The sequence below is a fragment of the Ptiloglossa arizonensis genome, chromosome 14 (genome assembly GCF_051014685.1).
Source record: "Ptiloglossa arizonensis isolate GNS036 chromosome 14, iyPtiAriz1_principal, whole genome shotgun sequence".
Taxonomy (NCBI): Eukaryota; Metazoa; Arthropoda; class Insecta; order Hymenoptera; family Colletidae; genus Ptiloglossa; species Ptiloglossa arizonensis.
Window position 1 is genome coordinate 34,406 of NC_135061.1, and position 25,094 is coordinate 59,499.

The following is a 25,094-nucleotide window of genomic DNA, read 5'->3' on the forward strand; positions in this document are numbered from 1 at the left end:
ACGTTATACGTTATACGTTATACGTTATACGTTTTACGTTATACGTTATACGTTATACGTTATACGTTATACGTTATACGTTATACGTTATACGTTATTCGTTATACATCATACGTTATACCGTATACGTCATAGGATAAGCGTTATACGTTATACGTTAAACGTTATACGTTATACGTTAAAGGTTATACGTTATACGATATACGTTATACGTTATACGTATTACGTTATACGTTATACGTTATACGTTATACGTTATACGTTATACGTTATACGTTATACGTTATACGTTATACGTTATACGTTATACCTTATACGTTATACGTTATACGTTATACGTTATTCAGCATAAGTTCTAGGATATGCGTTATACATTATATTTTATACGTTATACGTTAAACGTTATACGTTATACGTTATACGTTATACGTTATACGTTATACGTTATACGTTATACGTTATACGTTATACGTTATACGTTATACGTTATACGTTATACGTTATACGTTATACGTTATACGTTATACGTTATACGTTATACGTTACACGTTATACGGTATACGTCATAGGATAAGCGTTATACGTTATACGTTATAGGTTATACGTTATACGTTATACGTTATACGTTATACGTTATACGTTATACGTTATACCTTAAACGTTAGACGTTATACGTTATACGTTATACGTTATACGTTATACGTTATACGTTATACGTTATACGTTATACGTTATACGTTATACGTTATACGTTATACGTTCTACGTTCTACGTTCTACGTTATACGTTATACGTTATACGTTATAGTTTATACGTTATACGTTATACGTTATACGTTATACGTATTACGTTATACGTTATACGTTATACGTTATACGTTATACGTTATACGTTATACGTTATACGTTACACGTTATACGTTATACGTTATACGTTATCCGTTGTACGTTATACGTTATACGTTATACGTTATACGTTATACGTTATACGTTATACGTTATACGTTATACGTTATACGTTATACGTTATACGTTACACGTTATACGTTATACGTTATACGTTATACGTTATACGTTATACGTTATCCGTTGTACGTTATACGTTATACGTTATACGTTATACGTATTACGTTATACGTTATACGTTATACGTTATACGTTATACGTTATACGTTATACGTTATACGTTATACGTTATACGTTATACGTTATACGTTATACGTTATACGTTATACATTATACGTTATACGTTATACGTTATACGTTATACGTATTACGTTATACATTATACGTTATACGTTATACGTTATACGTTATACGTTATACGTTATACCTTATACGTTATACGTTATACGTTATACGTTATTCAGCATAAGTTCTAGGATATGCGTTATACATTATATTTTATACGTTATACGTTAAACGTTATACGTTATACGATATACGTTATACGCTATACGTTATACGTTATACGTTACACGTTATACGTTATACGGTATACGTTATACGTTATACGTTATACGTTATACGTTATGCGTAATACGTTATACGTTATACGTTATACGTTATATGTATTACGTTATAGGTTATACGTTATACGTTATACGTTATACGTTATACGTTATACGTTATACGTTATACGTATTACGTTATACGTTATACGTTATACGTTATACGTTATACGTTATACGTTATACGTTATACGTTATACGTTATACCTTATACGTTATACGTTATACGTTAAACGTTATTCAGCATAAGTTCTAGGATATGCGTTATACATTATATTTTATACGTTATACGTTAAACGTTATACGTTATACGATATACGTTATACGCTATACGTTATACGTTATACGTTACACGTTATACGTTATACGGTATACGTTATACGTTATACGTTATACGTTATACGTTATGCGTTATACGTTATACGTTATACGTTATACGTTATATGTATTACGTTATAGGTTATACGTTATACGTTATAGGTTATACGTTATACGTTATACGTTATACATTATACGTTCTACGTTATACGTTATACGTTATACGTTAAACGTTATACGTTATACGTTATACGTTATACGTTATACGTTATACGTTATACGTTATACGTTATACGTTATACGTTATACGTTATACGTTATACGTTATACGTTATACGTTATACGTTATACGTTATACGTTATACGTTATACGTTATACGTTATACGTTATACGTTATACGTTATACGTTATACGTTATACGTTATACGTTATACGTTATACGTTATACGTATTACGTTATACGTTATACGTTATACGTTATACGTTATACGTTATACGTTATACGTTATACGTTATACGTTATACGTTATACGTTATACGTTATACGTTATACGTTATACGTTATACGTTATACGTTATACGTTATACGTTATACGTTATACGTTATACATTATACGTTATACGTTATACGTTATACGTTATACGTATTACGTTATACATTATACGTTATACGTTATACGTTATACGTTATACGTTATACGTTATACCTTATACGTTATACGTTATACGTTATACGTTATTCAGCATAAGTTCTAGGATATGCGTTATACATTATATTTTATACGTTATACGTTAAACGTTATACGTTATACGATATACGTTATACGCTATACGTTATACGTTATACGTTACACGTTATACGTTATACGGTATACGTTATACGTTATACGTTATACGTTATACGTTATGCGTAATACGTTATACGTTATACGTTATACGTTATATGTATTACGTTATAGGTTATACGTTATACGTTATACGTTATACGTTATACGTTATACGTTATACGTTATACGTATTACGTTATACGTTATACGTTATACGTTATACGTTATACGTTATACGTTATACGTTATACGTTATACGTTATACCTTATACGTTATACGTTATACGTTAAACGTTATTCAGCATAAGTTCTAGGATATGCGTTATACATTATATTTTATACGTTATACGTTAAACGTTATACGTTATACGATATACGTTATACGCTATACGTTATACGTTATACGTTACACGTTATACGTTATACGGTATACGTTATACGTTATACGTTATACGTTATACGTTATGCGTTATACGTTATACGTTATACGTTATACGTTATATGTATTACGTTATAGGTTATACGTTATACGTTATAGGTTATACGTTATACGTTATACGTTATACATTATACGTTCTACGTTATACGTTATACGTTATACGTTAAACGTTATACGTTATACGTTATACGTTATACGTTATACGTTATACGTTATACGTTATACGTTATACGTTATACGTTATACGTTATACGTTATACGTTATACGTTATACGTTATACGTTATACGTTATACGTTATACGTTATACGTTATACGTTATACGTTATACGTTATACGTTATACGTTATACGTTATACGTTATACGTTATACGTTATACGTTATACGTTATACGTATTACGTTATACGTTATACGTTATACGTTATACGTTATACGTTATACGTTATACGTTATACGTTATACGTTATACGTTATACGTTATACGTTATACGTTATACGTTATACGTTATACGTTATACGTTATACGTTATACGTTATACGTTATACGTTATACGTTATACGTTATACGTTATACGTTATACGTTATACGTTATACGTTATACGTTATACGTTATACGTTATACGTTATACCTTATACGTTATACGTTATACGTTATACGTTATACGTTATACGTTATACGTTATACGTTATACGTATTACGTTATACGTTATACGTTATACGTTATACGTTATACGTTATACGTTATACGTTATACCTTCTACGTTATACGTTATACGTTATACGTTATACGTTATACGTTATACGTTATACGTTTTACGTTATACGTTATACGTTATACGTTATACGTTATACGTTATACGTTATACGTTATACGTTATACGTTATTCGTTATACATCATACGTTATACCGTATACGTCATAGGATAAGCGTTATACGTTATACGTTATACGTTTTACGTTATACGTTATACGTTATACGGTATACGCTTTACGATATACGTTATACCTTATACGTTATACGTTATACGTTATACGCTATACGTTATACGTTATACGTTATACGTTATACGTTATACGTTATACGTTATACGTTATACGTTATACGTTATACGTTATACGTTATACGTTATACGTTACACGTTATACGTTATACGTTATACGTTATACGTTATACGTTATACGTTATACGGTATACGTCATAGGATAAGCGTTATACGTTATACGTTATAGGTTATACGTTATACGTTATACGTTATACGTTATACGTTATACGTTATACGTTATACGTTATACGTTATACGTTATACGTTATACGTTATACGTTATACGTTATACGTTATACGTATTACGTTATACGTTATACGTTATACGTTATACGTTATACGTTATACGTTATACGTTATACGTTATACGTTATACGTTATACGTTATACGTTATACGTTATACGTTATACGTTATACGTTATACGTTATACGTTATACGTTATACGTTATACGTTATACGTTATACGTTATACGTTATACGTTATACGTTATACGTTATACGTTATACCTTATACGTTATACGTTATACGTTATACGTTATACGTTATACGTTATACGTTATACGTTATACGTATTACGTTATACGTTATACGTTATACGTTATACGTTATACGTTATACGTTATACGTTATACCTTCTACGTTATACGTTATACGTTATACGTTATACGTTATACGTTATACGTTATACGTTATACGTTCTACGTTATACGTTATACGTTATACGTTACACGTTATACGTTATACGTTATACGTTATACGTTATACGTTATACGTTATACGTTATACGTTATACGTTATACGTTATACGTTATGCGTTATACGTTATACCTTATACGTTATACGTTATACGTATTACGTTATAGGTTATAGGTTATACGTTATAGGTTATACGTTATAGGTTATAGGTTATACGTTATAGGTTATACGTTATACGTTATACGTTATACGTTATACGTTTTACGTTATACGTTATACGTTATACGTTATACGTTATACGTTATACGTTATACGTTATACGTTATACGTTATACGTTATTCGTTATACATCATACGTTATACCGTATACGTCATAGGATAAGCGTTAAACGTTATACGTTATACGTTAAAGGTTATACGTTATACGATATACGTTATACGCTATACGTTATACGTTACACGTTATACGTTATACGTTATACGTTATACGTTATACGTTATACGTTATACGTATTACGTTATACGTTATACGTTATACGTTATACGTTATACGTTATACGTTATACGTTATACGTTATACGGTATACGTCATAGGATAAGCGTTATACGTTATACGTTATAGGTTATACGTTATACGTTATACGTTATACGTTATACGTTATACGTTATACGTTATACGTTATACGTTTTACGTTATACGTTATACGTTATTCGTTATGCGTTATACGTTATACTTTATACGTTATACGTTATTCTTTATACGTTATACGTTATACGTCATAGGATATGGGTTATACGTTATACGTTATACGTTATACGTTATACGTTATACGTTATACGTTATACGTTTTACGTTATACGTTACACGGTATACGTTATACGTTATCCGTTATACCTTATACGTTATACGTTATACGTATTACGTTATACGTTGTACGTTATACATTATATGTTATACGTTATACGTTAAACGTTATACGTTATACTATATACGTTATACGCTATACTTTATACGTAATACGTTACACGTTATACGTTATACGGTATACGTTATACGTTATACGTTATACGTTATACGTTATACGTTATGCGTTATACGTTATACGTTATACGTTATACGTATTACGTTATAGGTTATACGTTATACGTTATAGGTTATACGTTATACGTTATACGTTATACATTATACGTTGTACGTTATACGTTATACGTTATACGTTATACGTTATACGATATACGTTATACGTTATACGTTACACGTTACACGTTATACGTTATACGTTATACGTTATACGTAATACGTTATACGTTATACGTTATACGTTATACGTTATACGTTATACGTTATACGTTATACGTTATACGTTATACCTTATACGTTATACGTTATGCGTTACTCGTTGTACGTTATACGGTATACGATATACGATATACGTTACACGTTATCCGTTATACGTTATACGTTATACGTTATACGTTCTACGTTATACGTTCTACGTTCTACGTTATACGTTATACGTTATACGTTATACATTATACGTTACTCAGCATAAGTTCTAGGATATGCGTTATACATTATATGTTATACGTTATACGTTAAACGTTATACGTTATACGATATACGTTATACGCTATACGTTATACGTTATACGTTACACGTTATACGTTATACGGTATACGTTATAGGATATACGTTATACGTTGTACGTTATACGTTATGCGTTATACGTTATACCTTATACGTTATACGTTATACGTATTACGTTATAGGTTATACGTTATACGTTATACGTTATACGTTATACGTTTTACGTTATACGTTATACGTTATACGTTATACGTTATACGTTATACGTTATACGTTATACGTTATACGTTATACGTTATTCGTTATACATCATACGTTATACCGTATACGTCATAGGATAAGCGTTATACGTTATACGTTAAACGTTATACGTTATACGTTAAAGGTTATACGTTATACGATATACGTTATACGCTATACGTTATACGTTACACGTTATACGTTATACGTTATACGTTATACGTTATACGTTATACGGTATACGTCATAGGATAAGCGTTATACGTTATACGTTATAGGTTATACGTTATACGTTATACGTTATACGTTATACGTTATACGTTATACGTTATACGTTATACGTTATACGTTTTACGTTATACGTTATACGTTATTCGTTATGCGTTATACGTTATACTTTATACGTTATACGTTATTCTTTATACGTTATACGTTATACGTCATAGGATATGGGTTATACGTTATACGTTATACGTTATACGTTATACGTTATACGTTATACGTTATACGTTATACGTTTTACGTTATACGTTACACGGTATACGTTATACGTTATCCGTTATACCTTATACGTTATACGTTATACGTATTACGTTATACGTTGTACGTTATACATTATATGTTATACGTTATACGTTAAACGTTATACGTTATACTATATACGTTATACGCTATACTTTATACGTAATACGTTACACGTTATACGTTATACGGTATACGTTATACGTTATACGTTATACGTTATACGTTATACGTTATGCGTTATACGTTATACGTTATACGTTATACGTATTACGTTATAGGTTATACGTTATACGTTATAGGTTATACGTTATACGTTATACGTTATACATTATACGTTGTACGTTATACGTTATACGTTATACGTTATACGTTATACGATATACGTTATACGTTATACGTTACACGTTACACGTTATACGTTATACGTTATACGTTATACGTAATACGTTATACGTTATACGTTATACGTTATACGTTATACGTTATACGTTATACGTTATACGTTATACGTTATACGTTATACCTTATACGTTATACGTTATGCGTTACTCGTTGTACGTTATACGGTATACGATATACGATATACGTTACACGTTATCCGTTATACGTTATACGTTATACGTTATACGTTCTACGTTATACGTTCTACGTTCTACGTTATACGTTATACGTTATACGTTATACGTTATACATTATACGTTATTCAGCATAAGTTCTAGGATATGCGTTATACATTATATGTTATACGTTATACGTTAAACGTTATACGTTATACGATATACGTTATACGCTATACGTTATACGTTATACGTTACACGTTATACGTTATACGGTATACGTTATAGGTTATACGTTATACGTTGTACGTTATACGTTATGCGTTATACGTTATACCTTATACGTTATACGTTATACGTATTACGTTATAGGTTATACGTTATACGTTATAGGTTATACGTTATACGTTATTGGTTATACGTTATACGTTATACGTTATACGTTATACGTTATACGTTATACGTTTTACGTTATACGTTATACGTTATACGTTATTCGTTATACGTTATACGTTATACGTTATACGTTATACGTTATACGTTATTCGTTATACATCATACGTTATACCGTATACGTCATAGGATAAGCGTTATACGTTATACGTTATACGTTATACGTTATACGTTATTCGTTATACATCATACGTTATACCGTATACGTCATAGGATAAGCGTTATACGTTATACGTTATACGTTATACGTTAAAAGTTATACGTTATACGATATACGTTATACGCTATACGTTATACGTTATACGTTACACGTTATACGTTATACGTTATACGTTATACGTTATACGTTATACGTTATACGTATTACGTTATACGTTATACGTTATACGTTATACGTTATACGTTATACGTTATACGTTATACGTTATACGTTATACGTTATACGTTATACGTTATACGTTATACGTTATACGTTATACGTTATACGTTATACGTTATACGTTATACGTTATACGTTATACGTATTACGTTATACGTTATACGTTATACGTTGTACGTTATACGTTATACGTTATACGTTATACCTTATACGTTATACGTTATACGTTATACGTTATACGTTATACGTTATACCTTATACGTTATACGTTATACGTTATACGTTATTCAGCATAAGTTCTAGGATATGCGTTATACATTATATTTTATACGTTATACGTTAAACGTTATACGTTATACGTTATACGTTATACGTTATACGTTATACGTTATACGTTATACGTTATACGTTATACGTTATACGTTATACGTTATACGTTATACGTTATACGTTACACGTTATACGGTATACGTCATAGGATAAGCGTTATACGTTATACGTTATAGGTTATACGTTATACGTTATACGTTATACGTTATACGTTATACGTTATACCTTATACGTTAGACGTTATACGTTATACGTTATACGTTATACGTTATACGTTATACGTTATACGTTATACGTTATACGTTATACGTTATACGTTATACGTTATACGTTCTACGTTCTACGTTCTACGTTATACGTTATACGTTATACGTTATAGTTTATACGTTATACGTTATACGTTATACGTTATACGTATTACGTTATACGTTATACGTTATACGTTATACGTTATACGTTATACGTTATACGTTATACGTTATACGTTATACGTTATACGTTATACGTTATCCGTTGTACGTTATACGTTATACGTTATACGTTATACGTTATACGTTATACGTTATACGTTATACGTTATACGTTATACGTTATACGTTATACGTTATACGTTATACGTTATACGTTACACGTTATACGTTATACGTTATACGTTATACGTTATACGTTATACGTTATCCGTTGTACGTTATACGTTATACGTTATACGTTATACGTATTACGTTATACGTTATACGTTATACGTTATACGTTATACGTTATACGTTATACGTTATACGTTATACGTTATACGTTATACGTTATACGTTATACGTTATACATTATACGTTATACGTTATACGTTATACGTTATACGTTATACGTATTACGTTATACATTATACGTTATACGTTATACGTTATACGTTATACGTTATACGTTATACCTTATACGTTATACGTTATACGTTATACGTTATTCAGCATAAGTTCTAGGATATGCGTTATACATTATATTTTATACGTTATACGTTAAACGTTATACGTTATACGATATACGTTATACGCTATACGTTATACGTTATACGTTACACGTTATACGTTATACGGTATACGTTATACGTTATACGTTATACGTTATACGTTATGCGTAATACGTTATACGTTATACGTTATACGTTATATGTATTACGTTATAGGTTATACGTTATACGTTATAGGTTATACGTTATACGTTATACGTTATACATTATACGTTCTACGTTATACGTTATACGTTATACGTTATACGTTATACGTTATACGTTATACGTTATACGTTATACGTTATACGTTATACGTTATACGTTATACGTTATACGTTATACGTTATACGTTATACGTTATACGTTATACGTTATACGTTATACGTTATACGTTATACGTTATACGTTATAGGTTATACGTTATACGTTATACGTTATACGTTATACGTTATACGTTATACGTTATACGTTATACGTTATACGTTATACGTTATACGTTATACGTTATACGTTATACGTTATACGTTATACGTTATACGTTATACGTTATACGTATTACGTTATACGTTATACGTTATACGTTATACGTTATACGTTATACGTTATACGTTATACGTTATACGTTATACGTTATACGTTATACGTTATACGTTATACGTTATACGTTATACGTTATACCTTATACGTTATACGTTATACGTTATACGTTATTCAGCATAAGTTCTAGGATATGCGTTATACATTATATTTTATACGTTATACGTTAAACGTTATACGTTATACGATATACGTTATACGCTATACGTTATACGTTATACGTTACACGTTATACGTTATACGGTATACGTTATACGTTATACGTTATACGTTATACGTTATGCGTAATACGTTATACGTTATACGTTATACGTTATATGTATTACGTTATAGGTTATACGTTATACGTTAAAGGTTATACGTTATACGTTATACGTTATACATTATACGTTATACGTTATACGTTATACGTTATACGTTATACGTTATACGTTATACGTTATACGTTATACGTATTACGTTATACGTTATACGTTATACGTTATACGTTATACGTTATACGTTATACGTTATACGTTATACGTTATACGTTATACGTTATACGTTATACGTTACACGTTATACGTTATACGTTATACGTTATACGTTATACGTTATACGTTATCCGTTGTACGTTATACGTTATACGTTATACGTTATACGTATTACGTTATACGTTATACGTTATACGTTATACGTTATACGTTATACGTTATACGTTCTACGTTATACGTTATACGTTATACGTTATACGGTATACGTTATAGGTTATACGTTATACGTTATACGTTATACGTTATGCGTTATACGTTATACGTTATACGTTATACGTTATACGTATTACGTTATAGGTTATACGTTATACGTTATAGGTTATACGTTATACGTTATACGTTATACGTTATACGTTATACGTTATACGTTATACGTTATACGTTATACGTTATACGTTATACGTTATACGTTATACGTTATACGTTATACGTTATACGTTATACGTTATACGTTATACGTTATACGTTATACGTTATACGTTATACGTTATACGTTATACGTTATACGTTATACGTTATACGTTATACGTATTACGTTATACGTTATACGTTATACGTTATACGTTATACGTTATACGTTATACGTTATACGTTATACGTTATACGTTATACGTTATACGTTATACGTTATACGTTACACGTTATACGTTATACGTTATACGTTATACGTTATACGTTATACGTTATCCGTTGTACGTTATACGTTATACGTTATACGTTATACGTATTACGTTATACGTTATACGTTATACGTTATACGTTATACGTTATACGTTATACGTTCTACGTTATACGTTATACGTTATACGTTATACGGTATACGTTATAGGTTATACGTTATACGTTATACGTTATACGTTATGCGTTATACGTTATACGTTATACGTTATACGTTATACGTATTACGTTATAGGTTATACGTTATACGTTATAGGTTATACGTTATACGTTATACGTTATACGTTATACGTTATACGTTATACGTTATACGTTATACGTTATACGTTTTACGTTATACGTTATACGTTATACGTTATACGTTATACGTTATACGTTATACGTTATACGTTATACGTTATTCGTTATACATCATACGTTATACCGTATACGTCATAGGATAAGCGTTATACGTTATACGTTATACGTTTTACGTTATACGTTATACGTTATACGGTATACGCTTTACGATATACGTTATATCTTATACGTTATACGTTATACGTTATACGCTATACGTTATACGTTATACGTTATACGTTATACGTTATACGTTATACGTTATACGTTATACGTTATACGTTATACGTTATACGTTATACGTTATACGTTATACGTTATACGTTATACGTTATACGTTATACGTTATACGTTATACGTTATACGTTATACGTTATACGGTATACGTCATAGGATAAGCGTTATACGTTATACGTTATAGGTTATACGTTATACGTTATACGTTATACGTTATACGTTATACGTTATACGTTATACGTTATACGTTATACGTTATACGTTATACGTTATACGTTATACGTTATACGTTATACGTATTACGTTATACGTTATACGTTATACGTTATACGTTATACGTTATACGTTATACGTTATACCTTATACGTTATACGTTATACGTTAAACGTTATTCAGCATAAGTTCTAGGATATGCGTTATACATTATATTTTATACGTTATACGTTAAACGTTATACGTTATACGATATACGTTATACGCTATACGTTATACGTTATACGTTACACGTTATACGTTATACGGTATACGTTATACGTTATACGTTATACGTTATACGTTATGCGTTATACGTTATACGTTATACGTTATACGTTATATGTATTACGTTATAGGTTATACGTTATACGTTATAGGTTATACGTTATACGTTATACGTTATACATTATACGTTCTACGTTATACGTTATACGTTATACGTTATACGTTATACGTTATACGTTATACGTTATAGGTTATACGTTATACGTTATACGTTATACGTTATACGTTATACGTATTACGTTATACATTATACGTTATACGTTATACGTTATACGTTATACGTTATACGTTATACCTTATACGTTATACGTTATACGTTATACGTTATTCAGCATAAGTTCTAGGATATGCGTTATACATTATATTTTATACGTTATACGTTAAACGTTATACGTTATACGATATACGTTATACGCTATACGTTATACGTTATACGTTACACGTTATACGTTATACGGTATACGTTATACGTTATACGTTATACGTTATACGTTATGCGTAATACGTTATACGTTATACGTTATACGTTATATGTATTACGTTATAGGTTATACGTTATACGTTATAGGTTATACGTTATACGTTATACGTTATACATTATACGTTCTACGTTATACGTTATACGTTATACGTTATACGTTATACGTTATACGTTATACGTTATACGTTATACGTTATACGTTATACGTTATACGTTATACGTTATACGTTATACGTTATACGTTATACGTTATACGTTATACGTTATACGTTATACGTTATACGTTATACGTTATACGTTATACGTTATACGTTATACGTTATACGTTATACGTTATACGTTATACGTTATACGTTATACGTTATACGTTATACGTTATACGTTATACGTTATACGTTATACGTTATACGTTATACGTTATACGTTATACGTATTACGTTATACGTTATACGTTATACGTTATACGTTATACGTTATACGTTATACGTTATACGTTATACGTTATACGTTATACGGTATACGTCATAGGATAAGCGTTATACGTTATACGTTATAGGTTATACGTTATACGTTATACGTTATACGTTATACGTTATACGTTATACGTTATACGTTATACGTTATACGTTATACGTTATACGTTATACGTTATACGTTATACGTATTACGTTATACGTTATACGTTATACGTTATACGTTATACGTTATACGTTATACGTTATACCTTATACGTTATACGTTATACGTTAAACGTTATTCAGCATAAGTTCTAGGATATGCGTTATACATTATATTTTATACGTTATACGTTAAACGTTATACGTTATACGATACACGTTATACGCTATACGTTATACGTTATACGTTACACGTTATACGTTATACGGTATACGTTATACGTTATACGTTATACGTTATACGTTATACGTTATGCGTTATACGTTATACGTTATACGTTATACGTTATATGTATTACGTTATAGGTTATACGTTATACGTTATAGGTTATACGTTATACGTTATACGTTATACATTATACGTTCTACGTTATACGTTATACGTTATACGTTATACGTTATACGTTATACGTTATACGTTATACGTTATACGTTATACGTTATACGTTATACGTTATACGTTATACGTTATACGTTATACGTTATACGTTATACCTTATACGTTATACGTTATGCGTTACTCGTTGTACGTTATACGGTATACGATATACGAAATACGTTACACGTTATCCGTTATACGTTATACGTTATACGTTATACGTTCTACGTTATACGTTATACGTTATACGTTATACGTTATACGTTATACGTTATACATTATACGTTATACGTTATACGTTATACGTTATACGTTATACGTTATACGTTATACGTTATACGTTATACGTTATACGTATTACGTTATACGTTATACGTTATACGTTATAAGTTATACGTTATACGTTATACGTTATACGTTATACGTTATACGTATTACGTTATACATTATACGTTATACGTTATACGTTATACGTTATACGTTATACGTTATACCTTATACGTTATACGTTATACGTTATACGTTATTCAGCATAAGTTCTAGGATATGCGTTATACATTATATTTTATACGTTATACGTTAAACGTTATACGTTATACGATATACGTTATACGCTATACGTTATACGTTATACGTTACACGTTATACGTTATACGGTATACGTTATACGTTATACGTTATACGTTATACGTTATGCGTAATACGTTATACGTTATACGTTATACGTTATATGTATTACGTTATAGGTTATACGTTATACGTTATAGGTTATACGTTATACGTTATACGTTATACATTATACGTTCTACGTTATACGTTATACGTTATACGTTATACGTTATACGTTATACGTTATACGTTATACGTTATACGTTATACGTTATACGTTATACGTTATACGTTATACGTTATACGTTATACGTTATACGTTATACGTTATACGTTATACGTTATACGTTATACGTTATACGTTATACGTTATACGTTATACGTTATACGTTATACGTTATACGTTATACGTTATACGTTATACGTTATACGTTATACGTTATACGTTATACGTTATACGTTATACGTTATACGTTATACGTATTACGTTATACGTTATACGTTATACGTTATACGTTATACGTTATACGTTATACGTTATACGTTATACGTTATACGTTATACGTTATACGGTATACGTCATAGGATAAGCGTTATACGTTATACGTTATAGGTTATACGTTATACGTTATACGTTATACGTTATACGTTATACGTTATACGTTATACGTTATACGTTATACGTTATACGTTATACGTTATACGTTATACGTTATACGTTATACGTATTACGTTATACGTTATACGTTATACGTTATACGTTATACGTTATACGTTATACGTTATACCTTATACGTTATACGTTATACGTTAAACGTTATTCAGCATAAGTTCTAGGATATGCGTTATACATTATATTTTATACGTTATACGTTAAACGTTATACGTTATACGATATACGTTATACGCTATACGTTATACGTTATACGTTACACGTTATACGTTATACGGTATACGTTATACGTTATACGTTATACGTTATACGTTATACGTTATGCGTTATACGTTATACGTTATACGTTATACGTTATATGTATTACGTTATAGGTTATACGTTATACGTTATAGGTTATACGTTATACGTTATACGTTATACATTATACGTTCCACGTTATACGTTATACGTTATACGTTATACGTTATACGTTATACGTTATACGTTATACGTTATACGTTATACGTTATACGTTATACGTTATACGTTATACGTTATACGTTATACGTTATACGTTATACGTTATACCTTATACGTTATACGTTATGCGTTACTCGTTGTACGTTATACGGTATACGATATACGAAATACGTTACACGTTATCCGTTATACGTTATACGTTATACGTTATACGTTCTACGTTATACGTTATACGTTATACGTTATACGTTATACGTTATACGTTATACATTATACGTTATACGTTATACGTTATACGTTATACGTTATACGTTATACGTTATACGTTATACGTTATACGTATTACGTTATACGTTATACGTTATACGTTATAAGTTATACGTTATACCTTATACGTTATACGTTATGCGTTACTCGTTGTACGTTATACGGTATACGATATACGATATACGTTACACGTTATCCGTTATACGTTATACGTTATACGTTATACGTTATACGTTCTACGTTATACGTTCTACGTTCTACGTTATACGTTATACGTTATACGTTATACATTATACGTTATTCAGCATAAGTTCTAGGATATGCGTTATACATTATATGTTATACGTTATACGTTAAACGTTATACGTTATACGATATACGTTATACGCTATACGTTATACGTTATACGTTACACGTTATACGTTATACGGTATACGTTATAGGTTATACGTTATACATTATATTTTATACGTTATACGTTAAACGTTATACGTTATACGATATACGTTATACGCTATACGTTATACGTTATACGTTACACGTTATACGTTATACGGTATACGTTATACGTTATACGTTATACGTTATACGTTATGCGTTATACGTTATACGTTATACGTTATACGTTATATGTATTACGTTATAGGTTATACGTTATACGTTATAGGTTATACGTTATACGTTATACGTTATACATTATACGTTCTACGTTATACGTTATACGTTATACGTTATACGTTATACGTTATACGTTATACGTTATACGTTATACGTTATACGTTATACGTTATACGTTATACGTTATACGTTATACGTTATACGTTATACGTTATACGTTATACGTTATACGTTATACGTTATACGTTATACGTTATACGTTATACGTTATACGTTATACGTTATACGTTATACGTTATACGTATTACGTTATACGTTATACGTTATACGTTATACGTTATACGTTATACGTTATACGTTATACGTTATACGTTATACGTTATACGTTATACGTTATACGTTATACGTTATACGTTATACGTTATACGTTATACGTTATACGTTATACGTTATACGTTATACGTTATACGTTATACGTTCTACGTTATACGTTATACGTTATACGTTATACGTTATACGTTATACGTTATACGTTATACGTTATACGTTATACGTTATACGTTATACGTTATACGTTATGCGTTATACGTTATACCTTATACGTTATACGTTATACGTATTACGTTATAGGTTATAGGTTATACGTTATAGGTTATACGTTATAGGTTATACGTTATACGTTATACGTTATACGTTATACGTTATACGTTATACGTTATACGTTATACGTTATACGTTTTACGTTATACGTTATACGTTATACGTTATACGTTATACGTTATACGTTATACGTTATACGTTATACGTTATTCGTTATACATCATACGTTATACCGTATACGTCATAGGATAAGCGTTATACGTTATACGTTAAACGTTATACGTTATACGTTAAAGGTTATACGTTATACGATATACGTTATACGCTATACGTTATACGTTACACGTTATACGTTATACGTTATACGTTATACGTTATACGTTATACGTTATACGTTATACGTTATACGTTATACGTTATACGTTATACGTTATACGTTATACGTTATACGTTATACGTTATACGTTATACGTTATACGTTATACGTTATACGTTATACGTTATACGTTATACGTTATACGTTATACGTTATACGTTATACGTATTACGTTATACGTTATACGTTATACGTTATACGTTATACGTTATACGTTATACCTTATACCTTATACGTTATACGTTATACGTTATACGTTATACGTTATACCTTATACGTTATACGTTATACGTTATACGTTATTCAGCATAAGTTCTAGGATATGCGTTATACATTATATTTTATACGTTATACGTTAAACGTTATACGTTATACGTTATACGTTATACGTTATACGTTATACGTTATACGTTATACGTTATACGTTATACGTTATACGTTATACGTTATACGGTATACGTCATAGGATAAGCGTTATACGTTATACGTTATAGGTTATACGTTATACGTTATACGTTATACGTTATACGTTATACGTTATACGTTATACGTTATACGTTTTACGTTATACGTTATACGTTATTCGTTATGCGTTATACGTTATACTTTATACGTTATACGTTATTCTTTATACGTTATACGTTATACGTCATAGGATATGGGTTATACGTTATACGTTATACGTTATACGTTATACGTTATACGTTATACGTTATACGTTATACGTTATACCTTATACGTTAGACGTTATACGTTATACGTTATACGTTATACGTTATACGTCATACGTTATACGTTATACGTTATACGTTATACGTTATACGTTATACGTTATACGTTCTACGTTCTACGTTCTACGTTATACGTTATACGTTATACGTTATAGTTTATACGTTATACGTTATACGTTATACGTTATACGTTATACGTTATACGTTATACGTTATACGTTATACGTTATACGTTATACGTTATACGTTATACGTTATACGTTATACGTTATACGTTATACGTTATACGTTATACGTTATACGTTATACGTTTTACGTTATACGTTATACGTTATACGTTATACGTATTACGTTATACGTTATACGTTATACGTTATACGTTGTACGTTATACGTTTTACGTTATACGTTACACGGTATACGTTATACGTTATCCGTTATACCTTATACGTTATACGTTATACGTATTACGTTATACGTTGTACGTTATACATTATATGTTATACGTTATACGTTAAACGTTATACGTTATACTATATACGTTATACGCTATACTTTATACGTAATACGTTACACGTTATACGTTATACGGTATACGTTATACGTTATACGTTATACGTTATACGTTATACGTTATGCGTTATACGTTATACGTTATACGTTATACGTATTACGTTATAGGTTATACGTTATACGTTATAGGTTATACGTTACACGTTACACGTTATACGTTATACGTTATACGTTATACGTAATACGTTATACGTTATACGTTATACGTTATACGTTATACGTTATACGTTATACGTTATACGTTATACGTTATACCTTATACGTTATACGTTATGCGTTACTCGTTGTACGTTATACGGTATACGATATACGATATACGTTACACGTTATCCGTTATACGTTATACGTTATACGTTATACGTTCTACGTTATACGTTCTACGTTCTACGTTATACGTTATACGTTATACGTTATACATTATACGTTATTCAGCATAAGTTCTAGGATATGCGTTATACATTATATGTTATACGTTATACGTTAAACGTTATACGTTATACGATATACGTTATACGCTATACGTTATACGTTATACGTTACACGTTATACGTTATACGGTATACGTTATAGGTTATACGTTATACGTTGTACGTTATACGTTATGCGTTATACGTTATACCTTATACGTTATACGTTATACGTTATACGTATTACGTTATAGGTTATACGTTATACGTTATAGGTTATACGTTATACGTTATACGTTATACGTTATACGTTATACGTTATACGTTATACGTTATACGTTATACGTTATACGTTTTACGTTATACGTTATACGTTATACGTTATACGTTATACGTTATACGTTATACGTTATACGTTATACGTTATTCGTTATACATCATACGTTATACCGTATACGTCATAGGATAAGCGTTATACGTTATACGTTATACGTTATACGTTAAACGTTATACGTTATACGATATACGTTATACGCTATACGTTATACGTTATACGTTACACGTTATACGTTATACGTTATACGTTATACGTTATACGTTATACGTTATACGTTATACGTTATACGTTATACGTTATACGTTATACGTTATACGTTATACGTTATACGTATTACGTTATACGTTATACGTTATACGTTATACGTTATACGTTATACGTTATACGTTATACCTTATACGTTATACGTTATACGTTATACGTTATACGTTATACCTTATACGTTATACGTTATACGTTATACGTTATTCAGCATAAGTTCTAGGATTTGCGTTATACATTATAGTTTATACGTTATACGTTAAACGTTATACGTTATACGTTATACGTTATACGTTATACGTTATACGTTATACGTTATACGTTATACGTTATACGTTATACGTTATACGTTATACGTTATACGTTACACGTTATACGGTATACGTCATAGGATAAGCGTTATACGTTATACGTTATAGGTTATACGTTATACGTTATACGTTATACGTTATACGTTATACGTTATACCTTATACGTTAGACGTTATACGTTATACGTTATACGTTATACGTTATACGTTATACGTTATACGTTATACGTTATACGTTATACGTTATACGTTATACGTTATACGTTCTACGTTCTACGTTCTACGTTATACGTTATACGTTATACGTTATAGTTTATACGTTATACGTTATACGTTATACGTTATACGTTATACGTTATACGTTATACGTTATACGTTATACGTTATACGTTATACGTTATACGTTATACGTTATACGTTATACGTTATACGTTATACGTTATACGTTATACGTTTTACGTTATACGTTATACGTTATACGTTATACGTATTACGTTATACGTTATACGTTATACGTTATACGTTATACGTTATACGTTTTACGTTATACGTTACACGGTATACGTTATACGTTATCCGTTATACCTTATACGTTATACGTTATACGTATTACGTTATACGTTGTACGTTATACATTATATGTTATACGTTATACGTTAAACGTTATACGTTATACTATATACGTTATACGCTATACTTTATACGTAATACGTTACACGTTATACGTTATACGGTATACGTTATACGTTATACGTTATACGTTATACGTTATACGTTATGCGTTATACGTTATACGTTATACGTTATACGTATTACGTTATAGGTTATACGTTATACGTTATAGGTTATACGTTATACGTTATACGTTATACATTATACGTTGTACGTTATACGTTATACGTTATACGTTATACGTTATACGATATACGTTATACGTTATACGTTACACGTTACACGTTAAACGTTATACGTTATACGTTATACGTAATACGTTATACGTTATACGTTATACGTTATACGTTATACGTTATACGTTATACGTTATACGTTATACGTTATACATTATACGTTATACGTTATACGTTATACGTTATACGTTATACGTTATACGTTATACGTTATACGGTATACGTTATACGTTATACGTTATTCGTTCTACGTTATACGTTATACGTTATACGTTATACGTTATACGTTATACGTTATACGTTATACGTTCTACGTTATACGTTATACGTTATACGTTATACGTTATACGTTATACGTTATACGTTATACGTTATACGTTATACGTTATACGTTATACGTTATACGTTATACGTTATACGTTATACGTTATACGTTATACGTTATACGTTATACGTTATACGTTATACGTTATACGTTATACGTTATACGTTATACGTTATACGTTATACGTTATACGTTATACGTTCTACGTTCTACGTTCTACGTTATACGTTATACGTTATACGTAATACGTTATACGTTATACGTTATACGTTATACGTTATACGTTATACGTTATACGTTATACGTTATACGTTATACGTTATACGTTATACGTTATACGTTATACGTTATACGTTATACGTTATACGTTATACGTTATACGTTATACGTTATACGTTATACGTTATACGTTATACGTTATACGTTATACGTTATACGTTATACGTTATACGTTATACGTTATACGTTATACGTTATACGTTATACGTTATACGTTATACGTTATACGTTATACGTTATACGTTATACGTTATACGTTATAGGTTATACGTAATACGTTATACGTTATACGTTATACGTTATACGTTCTACGTTATACGTTATACGTTATACGTTATACGTTATACGTTATACGTTATACGTTATACGTTATACGTTATACGTTATACGTTATACGTTATACGTTATACGTTATGCGTTATACGTTATAGGTTATACGTTATGCGTTATACGTTATGCGTTATACGTTATGCGTTATACGTTAGACGTTATACGTTATACGTTATACGTTATACGTTATACGTTATACGTTATACGTTATACGTTATACGTTATACGTTATACGTTATACGTTATACGTTATACGTTATACGTTATACGTTATACGTATTACGTTATACGTTATACGTTATACGTTAAAAGTTATACGTTATACGTTATACGTTAAAAGTTATACGTTATACGTTATACGTTAAAAGTTATACGTTATACGTTATACGTTAAAAGTTATACGTTATACGTTATACGTTATACGTTATACGTTATACGTTATACTTTATACGTTATACGCTATACGTTATACGTTATTCAGCATAAGTTCTAGGATATGCGTTATACATTGTATGTTATACGTTATACATTATACGTTATACGTTGTACGTTATACGGTATACGATATACGATATACGATACACGTTATCCGTTATACGTTATACGTTATACGTTATACGTATTACGTTATACGTTATACGTTATACGTTATACGTTATACGTTATACGTTATACGTTATACGTTATACGTTATACGTTATACGTTATACGTTATACGTTATACGTTATACGTTATACGTTATACGTTATACGTTATACGTTAAAAGTTATACGTTATACGCTATACATTATACGTTATACGGCACAAGTTCTAGGATATGCGTTATAGATTATATGTTATACGTTATACGTTATACGTTATACGTTATACGTTATACGTTATACGTTATACGTTATACGTATTACGTTATACGTTGTACGTTATACGTTAAAAGTTATACGTTATACGTTATACGTTAAAAGTTATACGTTATACGTTATACGTTATACACTATATGTTATACGTTATACGTTATACACTATACGTTATACGGCATAAGTTCTAGGATATGCGTTATATATTATATGTTATACGTTGTACGTTATACGTTATACGTTATACGTTATACGTTATACGTTATACGTTATACGTTATACGTTATACGTTATACGTTATACGTTATACGTTATACCCTATACGTTATACGTTATTCAGCATAAGTTCTAGGATATGCGTTATACATTATATGTTATACGTTATACATTATACGTTATACGTTGTACGTTATACGGTATACGATATACGATATACGTTACACGTTATCCGTTATACGTTATACGTTATACGTTATACGTATTACGTTATACGTTATACGTTATACGTTATGCGTTATACGTTATGCGTTATACGTTATACGTTATACGTTATACGTTATACGTTATACGTTATAGGTTATACGTTATGCGTTATACGTTATGCGTTATACGTTATGCGTTATACGTTATACGTTATACGTTATACGTTATACGTTATACGTTATACGTTATACGTTATACGTTATACGTTATACGTTATACGTTATACGTTATACGTTATACGTTATACGTTATACGTTATACGTTATACGTATTACGTTATACGTTATACGTTATACGTTAAAAGTTATACGTTATACGTTATACGTTAAAAGTTATACGTTATACGTTATACGTTAAAAGTTATACGTTATACGTTATACGTTATACGTTATACGTTATACGTTATACTTTATACGTTATACGCTATACGTTATACGTTATTCAGCATAAGTTCTAGGATATGCGTTATACATTGTATGTTATACGTTATACATTATACGTTATACGTTGTACGTTATACGGTATACGATATACGATATACGTTACACGTTATCCGTTATACGTTATACGTTATACGTTATACGTATTACGTTATACGTTATACGTTATACGTTATACGTTATACGTTATACGTTATACGTTATACGTTATACGTTATACGTTATACGTTATACGTTATACGTTATACGTTATACGTTATACGTTATACGTTAAAAGTTATACGTTATACGTTATACATTATACGTTATACGGCACAAGTTCTAGGATATGCGTTATAGATTATATGTTATACGTTATACGTTATACGTTATACGTTATACGTTATACGTTATACGTTATACGTTATACGTTATACGTATTACGTTATACGTTGTACGTTATACGTTAAAAGTTATACGTTATACGTTATACGTTAAAAGTTATACGTTATACGTTATACGTTATACACTATATGTTATACGTTATACGTTATACACTATACGTTATACGGCATAAGTTCTAGGATATGCGTTATATATTATATGTTATACGTTGTACGTTATACGTTATACGTTATACGTTATACGTTATACGTTATACGTTATACGTTATACGTTATACGTTATACGTTATACGTTATACGTTATACGTTATACGTTATACGTTATACCCTATACGTTATACGTTATTCAGCATAAGTTCTAGGATATGCGTTATACATTATATGTTATACGTTATACATTATACGTTATACGTTGTACGTTATACGGTATACGATATACGATATACGTTACACGTTATCCGTTATACGTTATACGTTATACGTTATACGTAT